Here is a 16,215-nt window from a genome sequence, read left to right on the forward strand (position 1 = left end):
GAAGGTGAAGTTGTCCCTAAACTAGATTGTGAGGTTTATGACGAAGTGGTATGTGGAGCCAATTCCTTGCCACTCAAATCTTAAGAGAGACACACAGCTAACCCAACATTAATTGCTGCTACTCAAGACAGAACAAAGTTAGAAAAAGATGAACAGGCGCGCTCTGCTGAGCTCTGATTATCACCTAGGAAAATCCCTATATGCCGGTGCTGCGGACGTACATTACCAAACTGTCTTCTTAACTGCCAGAACACGATCTGGCGTACCGGAGGCGATGGCTGGTTGCTTCGACGTCCTCGACCGAAAGGCAAGAGCCGACTACCCTAGAGCACCCATACATGCCGAACACCGAACATTCCCGCCCCCACAACAGTGGCCGTGGTTAAACGTTCCAATCAGCAACTCGAAAACCGGCGGAAAATTCCACTCCATTGCCGGAGCACCACCATTCCACCAATGGAGATTCTTGGCGCCAATTTCTGCGCTGATTTTGCTACATCACGGGGCTATGCCCTGAGCAAGCCAATCACAGTTACTATTTTGCAGAAAGCGCGGGAATTTTCCCGCCACAACTGCCTGGGTACACAAGTCATTCCCACGCCTCGCTGGTAGCCCGCCAGAAAGTGTTTTCGCTAAGTTTCTGTGAAGTAACGGAACCTCTAGCCCAGCCGCTACTTCAGGCCCCTCCGGGCGTGTCTTTTGACAATGTCGGCGTCTGGAAAGCATTCACTCGACTCCCTCACACCCCTTCAAAATCAGCAGAGCCCGCCTGTCACCGGACCACCCGGGTGACGAGAGACGCTGCGTGGGAAGTCCGCGTGTGAAGGAATAGCAACTTTCCACCGCATGCAATTAGAGTGGAGAATCGTAAGATAGAAATATGAGAGGGGGCTCATGCCACTTCTCAATGATCAACAAAGTGTAATGATCGTTCAGCCACAGTTTCTTAAATTCCTGACAGCACAGACACTTTTTTCAAGAATCCTAGTCAGTTTCAGTAGCACAACTTCTATATAACGTCGTCTATTCATTTAGCCTGTTCAGACTCGTAAACATGCGAACAACAACACAAACTTTGTCAATAAAAACTCTTCCCGTGCCGATACGACTATTGTCAGTCTACTACTGGAAGCTAGCCATTACGGTTGCTCATTATTTTTGTTAACAGTACTAGCCACCAACGACAGTCAAATTTTAAGCAAACATACTCAAGGCGCTACAGTTTGGAATCGCGTGACCGCTACAGTTGCAGGTTCGAATACTGCCTCTGGCATGGATGTGTGTCATGTCCTTAGGTTAGTTAGGTTTAAGTAGTTCTAAGCTCTAGGGGGCTGATGACCTCAGAAGTTAAGCCCCTTAGTGCTCAAGGCCTGACATCAAGCAAATTTATCGCTTGGTTCTTTTGACGGGTTTCAGATATGAAAATCACATTTTTCTTCAACGACATGCGTTAGTTTCTTATTTCATATTTGTGATGTCAAATTTCGAAGCTAATTTTTTTATTGGGAGATTTACGTAAGAAATAACGAAAGAAATTAAAAAATCAGGCCTGACAAAAAGCAGCGATTAACAGCTACTATATCTTAAAACGGGGCCTTAAGAAAAGCCACTCTTCGATAAGTCGTTCATAATTGTTCTCTGACAAGATCTCAAGAAGACGTTCTGATGCGTTTGTTAAAGTGGAACTTATCAGGAAGTTGACTAAAACTAATCAATGTTATGACGAACATGTTCAAAACTGTTTGCATAAGTACCAAACAGACTGTATTGTTGTAGAGTCACGCACATGAATGCAGAAGACAAAACTAGGAACAACATCGTCAGATTGCACTAACCGAATGTACTCAATGGGCACATATTCGTGAGCAGTTAGACTGGACACACGTACCCAGTAGCGTGTATCAGTTCGTTCCGCCTTTATGATGTATCCCGTCACAAGACTCCACGAGACAGGGAAAGCGTTATGCAGTTGTTCTGATCCATCACTGGACAACCACCACTCACAGCTCAAGGAGATGGTCGGAGTTGGGTCCATAACATTCACATATCGATCGTTCCTTGAAAAAAAGATACGCTAGGTAGGTGACCTGTAACGGGAGTGGTCAGGGAAGAGGAATAAAGGGCGGGGGGGGGGGGAGGGGGAGGCGGAGTCAGAGTAGACACTAGAAACTAAAGTCTGTGGACGGTTACTAAAATTATTCCGTCGGTGTTCGGGAGTGGTGCCATAGCGCATTGTCTTACTGAAGGCACGAGTCCCCAGCTCTGTGTTTTAAGGCTAACTAGCAGATGCATATGTTCAGTGCCTGGACAGCTGTACTGTAAGCCACTGAGAGACCTTGACAAAATGCCAAGGGACTCCATGTACGCCCATGTAAACATCACATAGTGGCATCAGCACGTGCCAATACATTTTCATTTATCACAACAGTTTCACATCTAAATCAAGTCACTGTATTTTAACGATTTCATCTCCACTGTTTCCATTCATTTTATTTTACTAGACTTAATTCAGCTGGTTTGTGCCCCCATAGCTCGGTAATTCCTCGGTGTCAATTCCTCAGATGGCGCTACATTCGGAGGGAGAATCTGGTTGTTTGTCCAGAAAGATAAAATTAAATGTAAGTTAATATAAGTGACAAGAATATGAGTTGCTTCTGGAAGCGAGATTGTTTAAGGCAACTGCTCATATCGACAGGATGTTTCAAATAACGGTCTGGCAGAAATTTTTGTCACAACGTTATCAAGATACCTTTATCTCTGACAAAAAGAAAAAACAAGTGTTTGGCTCTGAGAAATAAAATTGAGTGGCTAAAAGCCATGGCATGGGCTGTTCCACCTGAATCTGTTCCACGGGTGTTGCGGCGTACTGCGCAGTTGTTGATACGACATCAGAGCAGTCGTTTGCAGTCAGGTGTGTAGAGAACCACCCTTTACAACCCCTAGAAGTTTGTCGCAACATTTCCGGGACAACCTATGTATGTGTTCGGTACGAACCAGGGCGTACTTGTAATAAATCTAACGGCCTTATCATAATTGATACGGATTTTATGTAGAGTGGTTTTTCCGACTGTGCCACTGATCTCGTATCCATAGAAAAAAGAATGAAGAACCTCATTTTCCAGATAAGTAATTTAGTTTTGGTAATCAATCCATTGTCCATGAGCAATAGGTATGACTGATATACGAGGGTGTACTCAAAAAGTAAGGCCTCGGAATTTTGTATGTGAAAACTCTTAAAGCTTTTTGAATAAAAAACATTATTAACATTCTAGATCTTCATTCTTCATCTCTACATATCCGCAGCACTCTGCCGCTAGAGAGCTACGAATTGTAGCGTGTAACGTGGCAGAGTGTAACGCAACTACACACATCAAAAAAAGATTTGCATCACCTTGGTTCCGAGAGTTCCGGAACCTGTACAGAAAATTGGAATAGAGATTAACATAAACATCATTTCCGTCCATTTACTGCACATTAAAACCACACACTGCATGTTATACCATCATACGGCAAGACCTTCAGAGGTGGTGGTCCAGATTGCTGTACGCACCGGTACCTCTAATACCCAGTAACAGGTCCTCTTGCATCGATGCATACCTGTATTCGACCTGGCGTACTATCCACAAGTTCATCGAGGCACTTTTCTTCCAGATTGTCCCACTCCTCAACGGTGATTCGGCGTAGATCCCGTAGAGTGGTTGGTGAGTCACGTCGTCCATAAACAGCCCTTATCAATCTATTCCAGGCATGTTCGATAGGGTTCATGTCTGGAGAACAGGCAGGCCACTCTAGTCGACCGATGTCGTCATCCTGAAGAAAGTCATTCACAAAATGTGCGGGATGGAGGGGGGGGGGGGGGGGCGAATTGTCGTCCATGAAGGCGAATGCCTCGCCAATATGCTGTCGGTGTGGTTGCACTATCAGTCGGAGGTTGGCATTCATGTATCGTACAACCGTTACGGCGCCTTCCATGACCACCAGCGGTGTACGTCGGTGCCGCATAATGCCACCCCAAAACAGCAGGGAACCTCCACCTTGCTACACTCGCTGGACAGTGTGTTTAAGGCGTTCAGCCTGACCGAGTTGCCTCCAAACACGTCTCCGACGGTTGTCTGGTTGAAGACATATGCGACACTCATCAGTGAAGAGAACGTGATGCCAATCCTGAGCGGTTCATTCGGCATGTTGTTGGGCCCGCCTGCACCGCGCTGCATGGTGTCGTGGTTGCAAAGATGGACTTCGCCATGGACGTCGGGAGTGAAGTTGCGCATCATGCAGCCTATTGCGCAGAGTTTGAGTCGTAACCCGACGTCCTGTGGCTGCACGAAAAGCATTGTTCAACATGGTGGCGTTGCTGTCTGGGTTCCTCCGAGCCATAATACGTAGGTTCGGTCATCCACTGCAGTAGTAGCCCTTGGGCGGCGTGAGCGAGGCATGTAATCGACACTTCCCGTCTCTCTCAGTATCTCTGCCGTGTGTCTCATGCTTGGTTGTTTACATCTACGGGTGGGTTTAGTGACATCTCTGACAACTCTAGATTGTCGCACAGATGACAAAATGGTAGATACCGAAATAGACGACAGAGGGATAGAGAAACAATTAAAATCGCTCAAAAGAGGAAAGGCCGCTGCACCTGATGGGATACCAGTTCGATTTTACACAGAGTACGCGAAGGAACTTGCCCCCTTTCTTGCAGCGGTGTACCGTAGGTCTCTAGAAGAGCGTAGCGTTCCACAGGATTGGAAAAGGGCACAGGTCAACCCCGTTTTCAAGAAGGGACGTCGAAAAGATGTGCAGAACTATAGACCTATATCTCTAACGTCGGTCAGTTGTAGAATTTTGGAACACGTATTATGTTCGAGTATAATGACTTTTCTGGAGATTATAAATCTACTCTGTAGGAATCAGCATGGGTTTCGAAAAAGACGGGCGTGTGAAACCCAGCTCGCGCTATTCGTCCACGAGACTCTGAGGGCCATAGACACGGGTTCACAGGTAGATGCCGTGTTTCTTGACTTCCGCAAGGCGTTCGATACAGTTCCCCACAGTCGCTTAATGAACAAAGTAAGAGCATATGGACTGTTGAAGAGTTCCTAGATAACAGAACGCAGCATGTCATTCTCAATGGAAAGAAGTCTTCCGAAGTAAGAGTGATTTCAGGTGTGCCGCAGGGGAGTGTTGTAGGACCGTTGCTATTCACAATATACATAAATGACCTTGTGGATGACATCGGAAGTTCACTGAGGCTTTTTGCGGGTGATGCTGTGGTATACCGAGAGGTTATAACAATGGAAAATTTTACTGAAATGCAGGAGGTTCTGCAGCGAATTGACGCATGGTGCAGGGAATGGCAATTGAATCTCAATGTAGACAAGTGTAATGTGCTGCGAATACATAGAAAGATAGATCCCTTAACATTTAGCTACAATACAGCAGGTCAGCAACTGGAAGCAGTTAATTCGATAAATTATCTGGGAGTACGCATTAGGGAGTGATTTAAAATGGAATGATCATATAAAGTTGATCGTTGGTAAAGCAGATGCCAGACTGAGATTCATTGGAAGAATCCTGAGGAAATGCAATCCGAAAACAAAGGAAGTAGGTTACAGTACGCTTGTTCGCCCACTGCTTGAATACTGCTCAGCAGTGTGGGATTCGTACCAGATAGGGTTGATAGAAGAGATAGAGAAGATCCAATGAAGAGCATCGCGCTTCGTTACAGGATCATTTAGTAGTCGCGAAAGCGTTACGGATATGATAGATAAACTCCAGTGGAAGACTCTGCAGGAGAGACGCTCAGTAGCTCGGTACGGGCTTTTGTTGAAGTTCGAGAACATACCTTCACCGAAGAGTCAAGCAGTATATTGCTACCTCCTACATATATCTCGCGAAGAGACCATGAGGATAAAATCAGAGAGATTAGAGCCCACACAGAAGCGTACCGACAATTCTTCTTTCCACGAATAATACGAAACTGGAATAGAAGGGAGAACCGATAGAGGTACTCAAGGTACCCTCCGCCATACACCGTAGGTGGCTTGCGGAGTATGGATGTAGATGTAGTCAAAGGGACTGTGTCTGTGATATAATATCCACAGTCAACTTCTATCTTCAGGAGTTCTTGGAACCGGGATGATGCAAAACCCTTTTTGATGTTTGTCTACAGGTGTGTGAGAAACAGTGTGCTATAGTCGAGTTTCGAATAGTTCGTCCACACGTGGAGCACCCTCTTCTTCAGCATCACTTGCCAGACACCACACGAGCACTGTGGCGTCTGTCATCGATCACCCTCCACACAGTCCCGACTTGGTACCATCCGATTTTCATGTGTTTCCAAAACTTAAGGAACATTTTCGAGTACTTTGATACCGATAAAGCGATGGGTAGCAGAGATCAGGGTGTGGCTCCACCAACAAATTCACACATTCTACACTGACTACATCAACAAACTGGTCGCTCGTTGGGAGAAATATTTTCGCCGCCAGGGTAACTATGGTGAGAAATAAATATGTAGGCTTAAAGAATAAAGATGTCACCGTTTCTTTTATTAAAAAAAGCTTTAAGGGTTTTCACATAAAAAATTCGGAGGCATTACTTTCAGCACGCCCTCATATTAAAGCGGAAACTCGGTTACAAATTTCTGTTACATGAGGAGAAAATCGGTCCGTTGGCGAGATGACAGCCTCATTCATTACCGTTGCACGTCCTGTGGTTTGAACGGCGCTTCTTATGATAGTATTGCACCGCACCGGAGATTACCGGAGACAGTACTCCAGTCAGACTGAGAAACGTACACCATCTGATCAAAACTATCAGGACATGTATTAGCGGACAGTTTGAACTCTACAGGGGACACTTTCAGGGAGCTGTGTGAATGCCTGTGGGGGAGTGGTTGACCATTATTGCTCAAGAGCCGACGTCGGACGCTGGAGTGTGGAGCGAGGTCAACTAGCTCAGCTCAAAGATGGGTTCAGATAGGCGTGCTGGATTGGCCATTTCATTTCAGGAAAGTTACTGTCCACAAACCATTGGCTGACAGATAATGCTTTATGACAGGATAGACTGTGACGTTGAACCGAAGTGTTCCACTACTTATGCAGCAACGCTGAAATGTGATCATATCTTTCCGCATATACCGCTTTCGTAAGTCAGTAAGGGAACCTCTGCCTAACCACGATAAACACCTCTATACTTAATACCATGTCGTGCGTACTTTAATGAAAGCACCACACACTGTGGCAGGCAACGTTCTCCAGGCACTCGCAAAACCTTTCTGTCGCACTGCCGGAAGGTGTAGCGTCATTCATCACTCCAAGTCAGTCGTTTCCAATTCATCACTCCAAGTCAGTCGTTTCCGATTATTCACTGTCCAGTGCCATCGCTCATTACCACAAATCAAGAGTCGTTTAGCACTGACTACAGAAATATCTGGATTATGAGGAGCTTATCGACCATTCTTCCCCATTCTTTTTAACTGCTTACGCACAGTCAAGGCGCCAACTGTACTGCTGATAGCACTTTGGAATTTACAAGTAGTTCCCTCTGCTTATGTCATTTTATTTTTTTTACAACAACCCTCCGCACTCTTGGACGGTCCCTGTCAATACATGAGGTCTGCCTAGTTGCTTTAGCTGTTACTGCTTCTCCACTGACAACACAATGCTGCCCCCAGTTCTTTATTTTTTCTTTTTTAACCCGGTGGGCATATTACTTTTGATTACGTAGTGTACTCTCCAGTTGGCCGCAGACCGGACGCACCTAGGTAGCAAGAGACGAAATTGTATGAGTGGCCAGCGTTATGCTATTTTCATCAAAATAATAAACCTGAGCCGGCCGGTGTGGCCGAGCGGTTCTAGGCGCTTCAGTCTGGAACCGTGCGACCGCTACGGTCGCAGGCTCGAATCCTGCCTCGGGCATGGATGTCCTTAGGTCAGTTAGGTTTAAGTAGTTCTAAGTTCTAGGGGACTAATGACCTCAGACGTTAAGTTCCATAGTGCTCAGAGTCATTTGAACCATTTGAATAAACCTGATGTAACATCACAGCTCGTGTTCATCCGCGTTTGCTGTCTCAAGTGCAGTCAAGTACGATAATAGGGATACGTTTTATGCGGTGGGTTACGCGCACCTCGACTCAGTGACAGTACGGGACAGTTCTACTGGTTCATTTAACTTCGACAGCACTGACCAGCCAGCTGATCCATCTAACCTGCAGTGATGTGGGCGGTTGCAGTTCAGATGTAAAAAAGAGAGGAGCAGAGAAATAATGTAGCCTCCAATGTAACTGAATTTATAACAGAATGAAATAATATTCGACAAAACTCCACCAATACTGTACCCTTCTTAGGGGACCAAACAGAAAGTATACCATTCCCTCGTTCTTAGCTATCACAGTATTGTAATTAAAACCAAGTGTGATGAAAATTCGGAACTTAAACATAGGGTAATTTTTCTGTGCGAGCTACGTGCGACTTAAAAGCACGTCTCAGGAATTTCATTGTATAGTTAAATACTGAAGCGCCAGAAGGCACTGTCAGTCTTTGATACTCTTTGAACTCCTTCCATATCCGAATACGAGAAATACACAAACAAGCCAAAACATTATGATCACTGGCCACGGCGACATTGGATGCCGCCCGGTCGCGTTGCAGGCACGTGATACGGATGCAAATGTATGTAACGGAGCAGAGACGGGCGGGGGATCACCCTAGCGAAGATGGGCTGCAAATGGGGAAATCCACTGAGAAAAGCGACTTTGGCAAAGGGCAGTTATTATTACGCACAGCCTGCGAACGAATATCTCGAAAATGGCGAAGCTGGTCGAATGTTCACGTGCTACTGTCGTGAGCATCTATCGAAACAGGTCAAAAAATGGTTCAAATGGCTCTGAGCACTATGGGACTTAACGTCTGAGGTCATCAGTCCCCTAGAACTTAGAACTACGTAAACCTAACTAACCTAAGGGCATCACACACACCCATGCCGGAGGCAGGACTCGAACCTGCCACCGTAGCGGTCGCGCGGTTCCAGACTGTAGCGCCTAGAACAGCTCGTCCACACCGGCCGGCAAGCAGGTAAAAGAACAGTGAAACTACCATTGGCGCTAAATGGTTGGACGTCCACGACTCTTCACAGAATATCGGGTTCTGAGGCTTGTCTGCTCTGTAAACTAATATACATGGTAAAACGTACATGTCTTTCGATTTGACGCCGCATCGGCGACTTGCGCGTCGATGGGGATGAAACGATGATGATTGGGACAACACAACACCCAGTCCCTGAGCGGAGAAAATCTCCGACCCAGCCGGGAATCGAACCCGGGCCCGTAGGTTTGATATTCTGTCGCGCTGAGCACTCAGCTACCGGAGGCGGACTACATAAAAGGTGATACGTGGCATCTCTGCCTGAAGACCACAACGCTGGTGCACGCACATGTGTTTCGGAGCGTACCGTACATCGTACATTGTCGAACAAGGAGCTCCACAGCAGACCACTCGTACGTACTGACGTGTTGGCCTAACGACATCGTCAATTACGATTGCAGTGCACGGGACCATCGGGTTTCGACAGTCGATCAATGGAAACGAGTCGGCTCTTCGGGTGAATCATATTTTTGCTAGACTAGGTCGCTGGGCGTCTCCACAAGCGCAGTCATCGAGGTGAACGGCGGCTCGAAACGGACGCAGGCTGGTGCTGTTGGAGATACTCTCTTACGCTTACATTGGAACTGTGATAGTAATCGAAGACATGCTGACAACTGCGGACCACCTGCATCCTTTCATGCTTGATGTCTTCCCCGACGACGATGTCATCTTTCGGCAGTATAATTGTCCGCGTGACGGAGCTAGAATCGCGCTACCGTGGTTTGAGGAGCGTTATAGTGAACTTATGTTGATAACTCGGTTACCAAATTAGCCTGACGCAGATCCTACGGAACCCGTCTGGGTCACCGCGTACACAAATCAGCGCCCGGTATTTACGCGAATTACATGACCTGCGAGTAGACATCTAATGTCACATACCTCCACAAACTTACCGGCAAATCACTGATACTTTTCGTTCCGAAGACGGACAAACAAACTATTAAACAGGTGGTCATAATGTTTTGGCTCAACAGTGTACTCCTCGATAAGGGCGCGCTTACGATAGTTTGTAGTAAGGGGAGGGGGGGGGGGGAGGCACAGACCTAATCATATGGTGTATTTTGCAATATACCTAAATATACTATAGTTGTCCCTTTTCCTGGTAGCTGGAGATTCGGAAGGGGGGAGCGGGGGAGGCTTGGCCATGGGGATGGGTGTCTGCGTATCAGTACTGGAACTGACGTCTGCTACCGTGATAACATTTTCTTCTCTTCTTTTACGACGTACGGTTCTGTATACTATCAGCGTTAGGCAGTGACGTGTGACAAAGTTTCGTGCCTTAGTTCCAGTGCTTCTGATATCTTAAATATCTTGTTATTCCTCGTGACAAATGCCTTAACTTGGCTCCAGATCAGTTTATTTGAGTTCACATTGCAGTGATACGGTTGAAACTGTAAAACTGCAGTACGGTGCACTGGATGGCGTGGAAGTAATTGATTTCCATGTTTCTAAGACACTTATCACTCTGGATAAAAAGCATTCGATTTTTCATTTTTGTCCTGCAATTTTAATTTTTTGTGTTTTCTTAATTTAAACAGCCTTTATTAACAATCTTTTATACAATATCAATAGCTAAGAATTCATATCTGCAACAACAGCTGGAATTTTGCGTGCAGTATATCTCCACTGTTCATAAAACGTGTTAACTAGGTACGTGGAAATTAGCGTGTATTTGAGGATTTCTGTATTTAAAACAAGTAGGAATTTCAAGTTGAACGAAAAAAGAAAGACCAAAGCGTGATCTGAACCAGTGATCCACATACTTGTCAGTTTAATATTGTGCAACGCTACCGATTCTACTACGCATCCCCTTTTCAAAGCATCTTAAGTATGGGAAACCTCAGAGCCGATTTTTTTTCTGGAAACTTGTAAAGAACGTTGAGAATAATCTGTTTCAGCGCATGTTTCACGGCGAAGTAGGAAGCAGCGTCAGACATTTACGTATTACAAGCGCGTCAATGATAGTAAAACAGTATAGAGACTGCGACTGTACACGAGGTTTGACATAAGAAGTACACAGCTAAAGAATCGACAGCAAACCAATACCGAAAACGATAGTTCAAGAATACATGCCGACGTCGCAAGCTGAAGATGAAGAGATAGAGAAGGTATACGAGGATATTGAAAGGGTTATACAGTACATAAGGGGAGATGAAAATCTAATAGTTATGAGGGACTGGAATGCAATTCTAGGGGAAGGAGTAGAAAAAACGGTTACAGGAGAATATGGTCAGGGGACAAGGAATGAGAGAGGAGAAAGAGTAATTGAGTTCTGCAATAAATTTCAGCTAGTAATAGCGAATGCTCTATTCAAGAATCACAGGAGGAGGTGGTATACTTGTGAAAAGCCGAGTGATACAGAAAGATTTCAGTTAGATTACATCATGGTCAGACAGAGATTCAGAAATCAGATACAGGCGTACCCAGGAGCAGACATAGATTCAGATCACAATGTAGTAGTGATGAAGAGCAGGCTGAAGTTTAAGACAGTAGTCAGGAAGAATCCGTACGCAAGGAAGTGGGTTACGGAAGGACTAACAATTGACAAGATACGCTTGAAGTTCTCTAAGGCTATAGATACAGCAATAAGGACTAGCTCAGTAGACAGTACATTTGAAGAGGAATGGAAAACTCTAAAAAAGGCCATCACAGAAGTAGGGAAGGAAAACATAGGTACAAAGAAGGTAACTGCGAAGAAACCATGATACCATAAGAAATACTTCAGTTGATCGATGAAAGGAGGAAGTACAAAAATGTTCCAGGAAACTCAAGAATACAGAAATACACGTCGCTGAGGAATGAAATATACAGGAAGTGCAGGAAAGCTAAGACTAAATGGTTTCATGAAAAATGTGAAGAAATCGAAAAAGAAATGATTGTCGGAAGGACAGTCTAAGCATGCAGGGATGTCAAAACAACCTTTAGTGACATTAAAAGCAAGGGTGGTAACATTAACAGTGCAAAGGGAGTTCCACTGTTAAATACAAAGGAGAGAGCGGATAGGTGGAAACAATACACTGAAAGCCTGTATGATTTTTCTCATGTGATAGAAAAAGAAACAGGGGTCGATTTAGAGGAGGTAGGGGATCCAGTATTAGAATCATAATTTATAAGAGCTTTGGAGGACTTAAGGTCAAATAAGGCAGAAGGGATAGATAACATTCCATAAGAGTTTCTAAAATCATTGGGGGAAGGGCAACAAAACAACTCTTCACATTGGTGTGTAGAATGTAAGAGTATGGCGATATACCATCTGACTTTCGGGAAAAAAACATCCACCAATTCCGAAGACTGCAAGAGCTGACAAGTGCGAGAATTATCGAAGAATCAGTTTAACAGCTCACACATCTAACTTGCTGACAGCAATAATACACAGAAGAATGAAAAAGAAAATTGAAGATGTACTAGATGACGATCAGTTTGGCACCAGAGAGGCTTTTCCAACGTTGCGGTTGTTAATGAAAACAAGACCAAAGAAAAATCAAGACACGTCCATAGGATTTGTAGACATGGAAGAAGCATTCGACAATGTAAAATGGCGAAAAATGTTCGAAATTCAGAGGAAAACAGGGGTAAGCTATAGGGAGGGACGGGTAATATACAAAATGTACAAGAGCCAAGAAGGAATAATAAGGGTGGCCGATCAAGAACGAAGTGCTCAGATGAAAAAGGGTATAAGGCAGGAATGCAGTCTTTTACCACTACTGTTCAATCTGCACGTCGAAGAAGCAATGAGGGAAACAAAAGAAACGTTCAGGAATGGAATCAAAATTCAAGGTGAAACAATATCAATGATACGATTCGCTGATGATATTGCTGTCCTGAGTAAAAGTGAAGAAGAATTACATAATCTGGTGAATGGAATGAACAATTTAATGAGTACAGAATATGAACTGAGATTAAATCGAAGGAAAACGAAAATAATGATAGGTAGCAGAAATGAGAACAGCGAGAAACTTAACATCAGGATTGATGGTCACGAAGTAGATAAAGTTAAGGAATTCTACTAGCTAGTCAGCAAAATAACCAATGACGAAGGGAGCAAGCAGGACATCAAAAAGCAGACTTACACTGGCAAAAAGGGCATTCCTGGCCAAGTGAAGTCTATTGGTATCAAACATAGGCCTTAATTTAAGGAAGAAATTTCCGAGAATGTACGTTTGGAGGACAGTATTGTAAGGTAGTGAAACATGGACTGTGGGAAAACCGAAACAGAAGATAATCGAAGCACTTGAGACGTGGTGCTACGGACGAATATTGAAAATTAGGTAAGGAACGAGGAGGTTCTGCGCAATGATAGGATATCTCTTAAGACATGAGAGAATAACTTCCATGATGCTGGAGGGAGCTGTAGAGGGCAAAAACTGTAGAGGAAGGCCGAGAGTGGAATACATCCACAGCAAATAACTGAGGACGTGGGTTGCAAGTGCTACTCGAAGAAGATGACACAGGAGAGGAATTCAGAAGATTGATGACCGAAAAAGGTAAGTATGACTAAGAAAAACGTTGATTGGCTGTAACTGCGTTAGAATATCATAAAAGTTTCATTTAGCGTAACGTAGTAAAAAGGTATTTAATATATGAGTAGACCCTGCTTCTAAGTGCGGAACAACACCAGTGTACGTGTGCTACAGCTGTTGACCAATATCGTGTTTGTGTTTGTTTACATCAAGTTTATTCTTATGATGAACATAGCAGCAGTGCTGCCAACTGTGTTGTGACGTACAGCAGAGCGACTTCCGGCCTGGCCAGCTGGCCGCGTTCAGAATAGGTCAGCGTCTGTGGACACACTCACCGCCGTCCGCGCACTGCCACGCCGCTGCCCGCGCGCCACTGCCGCCAGTCTGCCGACGCCACGCCGCGCCAGCGCGCTAACCGCCGTTGCGTAAGCTACGCACGCCTGACGCACTTATCGCGTAGCCCCCCACTCTCGAGGAGGCTGTGGCTCTGGCCGTCGTCATCCTACAACGGCCGGTTCCCGGCAGGGAGCGGCAAGCGCTTTCCGACGACTCGACGTGTCGCGTGGAAGCGCCAGCCGCTGCAGTCTGCCTCAACACTGAAATGCGAGAGGCCGATTCCCCACTCTACCCTCCTACAACAGAAGGAGCACCTACCAGGTGTTCCAAAAGCTTACACACACCATACCGCTGCTTGCCTTTGCAATCAGTGGTTACAAAGTGTGCACATGAGCATGAGGGGAGTTTATTTTCGCTAAATTCATTAACCATATACGGAGTGCAGGAGTCAGTAACTAATACAACACAACAACCAAACTTCGTAATTTTTGTTTTATGAGCACTAGGCCGTGTACAAGGCATATTATTGTGCCAATCCGAAAACAAAGGAAGTGGGTTACAGTACACTTGTTTGCCCACTGCTTGAATATTGCTCACCAGTGTGGGATCCGTACCAGATAGGGTTGATAGAAGAGATAGAGAAGATCCAACGGAGGGCAGCGCGCTTCGTTGCAGGATCATTTAGTAATCGCGAAAGCGTTACGGAAACGATAGATAAACTCCAGTGGAAGACTCTGCAGGAGAGACGCTCAGTAGCTCGGTACGGGCTGTTGTTGAAGTTTCGAGAACATACCTTTACCGAGGAGTCAAGCAGTGTATTGCTCCCTCCTACGTATATCTCGCGAAGAGACCATGAGAATAAAATCACAGAGATTAGAGCCCACACAGAGGCATACCGACAGTCTTTCTTTCCACAAACAATACGAGACTGGAATAGAAGGGAGAACCGATAGAGGTACTCAAAGTACTCTCCACCACACACCGTCAGGTGGCTTGCGGAGTATGGATGTGGATGTAGATGTAGAAGTTTCATCTTCTAGTGCTAAAGATATCATCAGAGAATTTAGACACACCGATAGTAGTTTCAGACAAATAAGTTCAGAATCGCGGAGGGGCGAACAGACATGTATTAGGAAGGATGTAGCAGGAAAGAGTTGACGCTTTCTGCTTCGTTTGTCACTAAGGCCCACAGCCTATTTATATCGTTCTTATTGTCCGTTATTTTTATGCTTTTGAATTTCTATGGCCTCTCAGTACATCCTAGCAGAGTAATGATTGGATCTTGATAAAACATTTATGGTAAAGCAAACCACGCCAACTCTTCTCCACTTTTCTTTTAGTCGTCAGTCTCTTGACTGGTCTGACGGGGCGAATTCCTCTCCTGTGCCAACCTCTCCATATCAAGTGTAGCACTTGCAACCTGCGTCATCAATTATGTGCTGGATGTATTCAGTCTCACTCTTCCTCTACAGTTTTTACCCTCTACAGCTCCCTTTAATACAATGGATGTTATTCCCTGATGTCTTTACAGATGTTCTATCATCCTATCCCTTTTTCTTGTCAGTGTTTTTCACATATCCCTTTCCTCTCCGATTCTGTGCAGAACCTCCTAATTCCTTACCTCATCTGTCCACGTAATTTTTAACATTCATTTCTTGCACGACATCTCAAGTGCTTCTATTCTCTTCTGTTCCGGTTTTCCCGCAGTCCATGTTTACAATACTGTGCTCCAAACGTAAATTCTCAGAAATTTCTTTCTCAAATTAGAGTCTATGTTTGATACTAGTAGACTTCTCTTGCCCAGGAATGCCCTTTTGCAAGTGATAGTCTGCTTTTGATGTCCTCCTTAGTCCATCCATTATTTGCTATTTTGCTGCCTAGCTAGTAGAATTCCTTAACTTTATTTACTTCATGATCATCAGTCCTGAAGTTTCTCGCTGTTGCCATTTCTGCTACTTCTCATTACTTTCGCCTTTCTTCGATTTACTCTTAATCCATATTTTGTACTCATTAGACTGGTTCATTCCATTCAGGATAGCACTGTCATCAACGAATCTCATCACTGATAGCCTTTTACCTCGAATTTTAATTCCACTTTTGAACTTTTCTTTTATTTGCATCATTGCGTCTTCTATGTATATATTGAACATTAGGGGCGAAAGACTACATCTCTGTCTTACACCCTTTTTAATCCGAGCACTTTGTTCTTGGCCATCCACTCTTATTGTTCCCTCTCGGCTCTTGTACGTGTTGTATATTTACCCGCCTCTCACTATAGC

At 44.8% G+C, this 16,215-nt stretch overlaps 1 protein-coding gene across 1 annotated transcript in view; it reads right to left on the minus strand.

The window, feature by feature from the left end:
- The window catches only part of LOC126481242 (uncharacterized), a 637,746-nt gene extending 623,820 nt beyond the window's left edge, over nucleotides 1-13,926 (minus strand). Inside the window, exon 1 of the mRNA XM_050104856.1 lies at nucleotides 13,867-13,926. The gene's annotated coding sequence lies outside the window, so the exon portion shown is untranslated. The remainder of the gene's footprint in view (nucleotides 1-13,866) is intronic.
- Between the last annotated feature and the right edge of the window lie 2,289 nt (nucleotides 13,927-16,215).

The sequence above is a fragment of the Schistocerca serialis genome, chromosome 5 (genome assembly GCF_023864345.2).
Source record: "Schistocerca serialis cubense isolate TAMUIC-IGC-003099 chromosome 5, iqSchSeri2.2, whole genome shotgun sequence".
Taxonomy (NCBI): Eukaryota; Metazoa; Arthropoda; class Insecta; order Orthoptera; family Acrididae; genus Schistocerca; species Schistocerca serialis.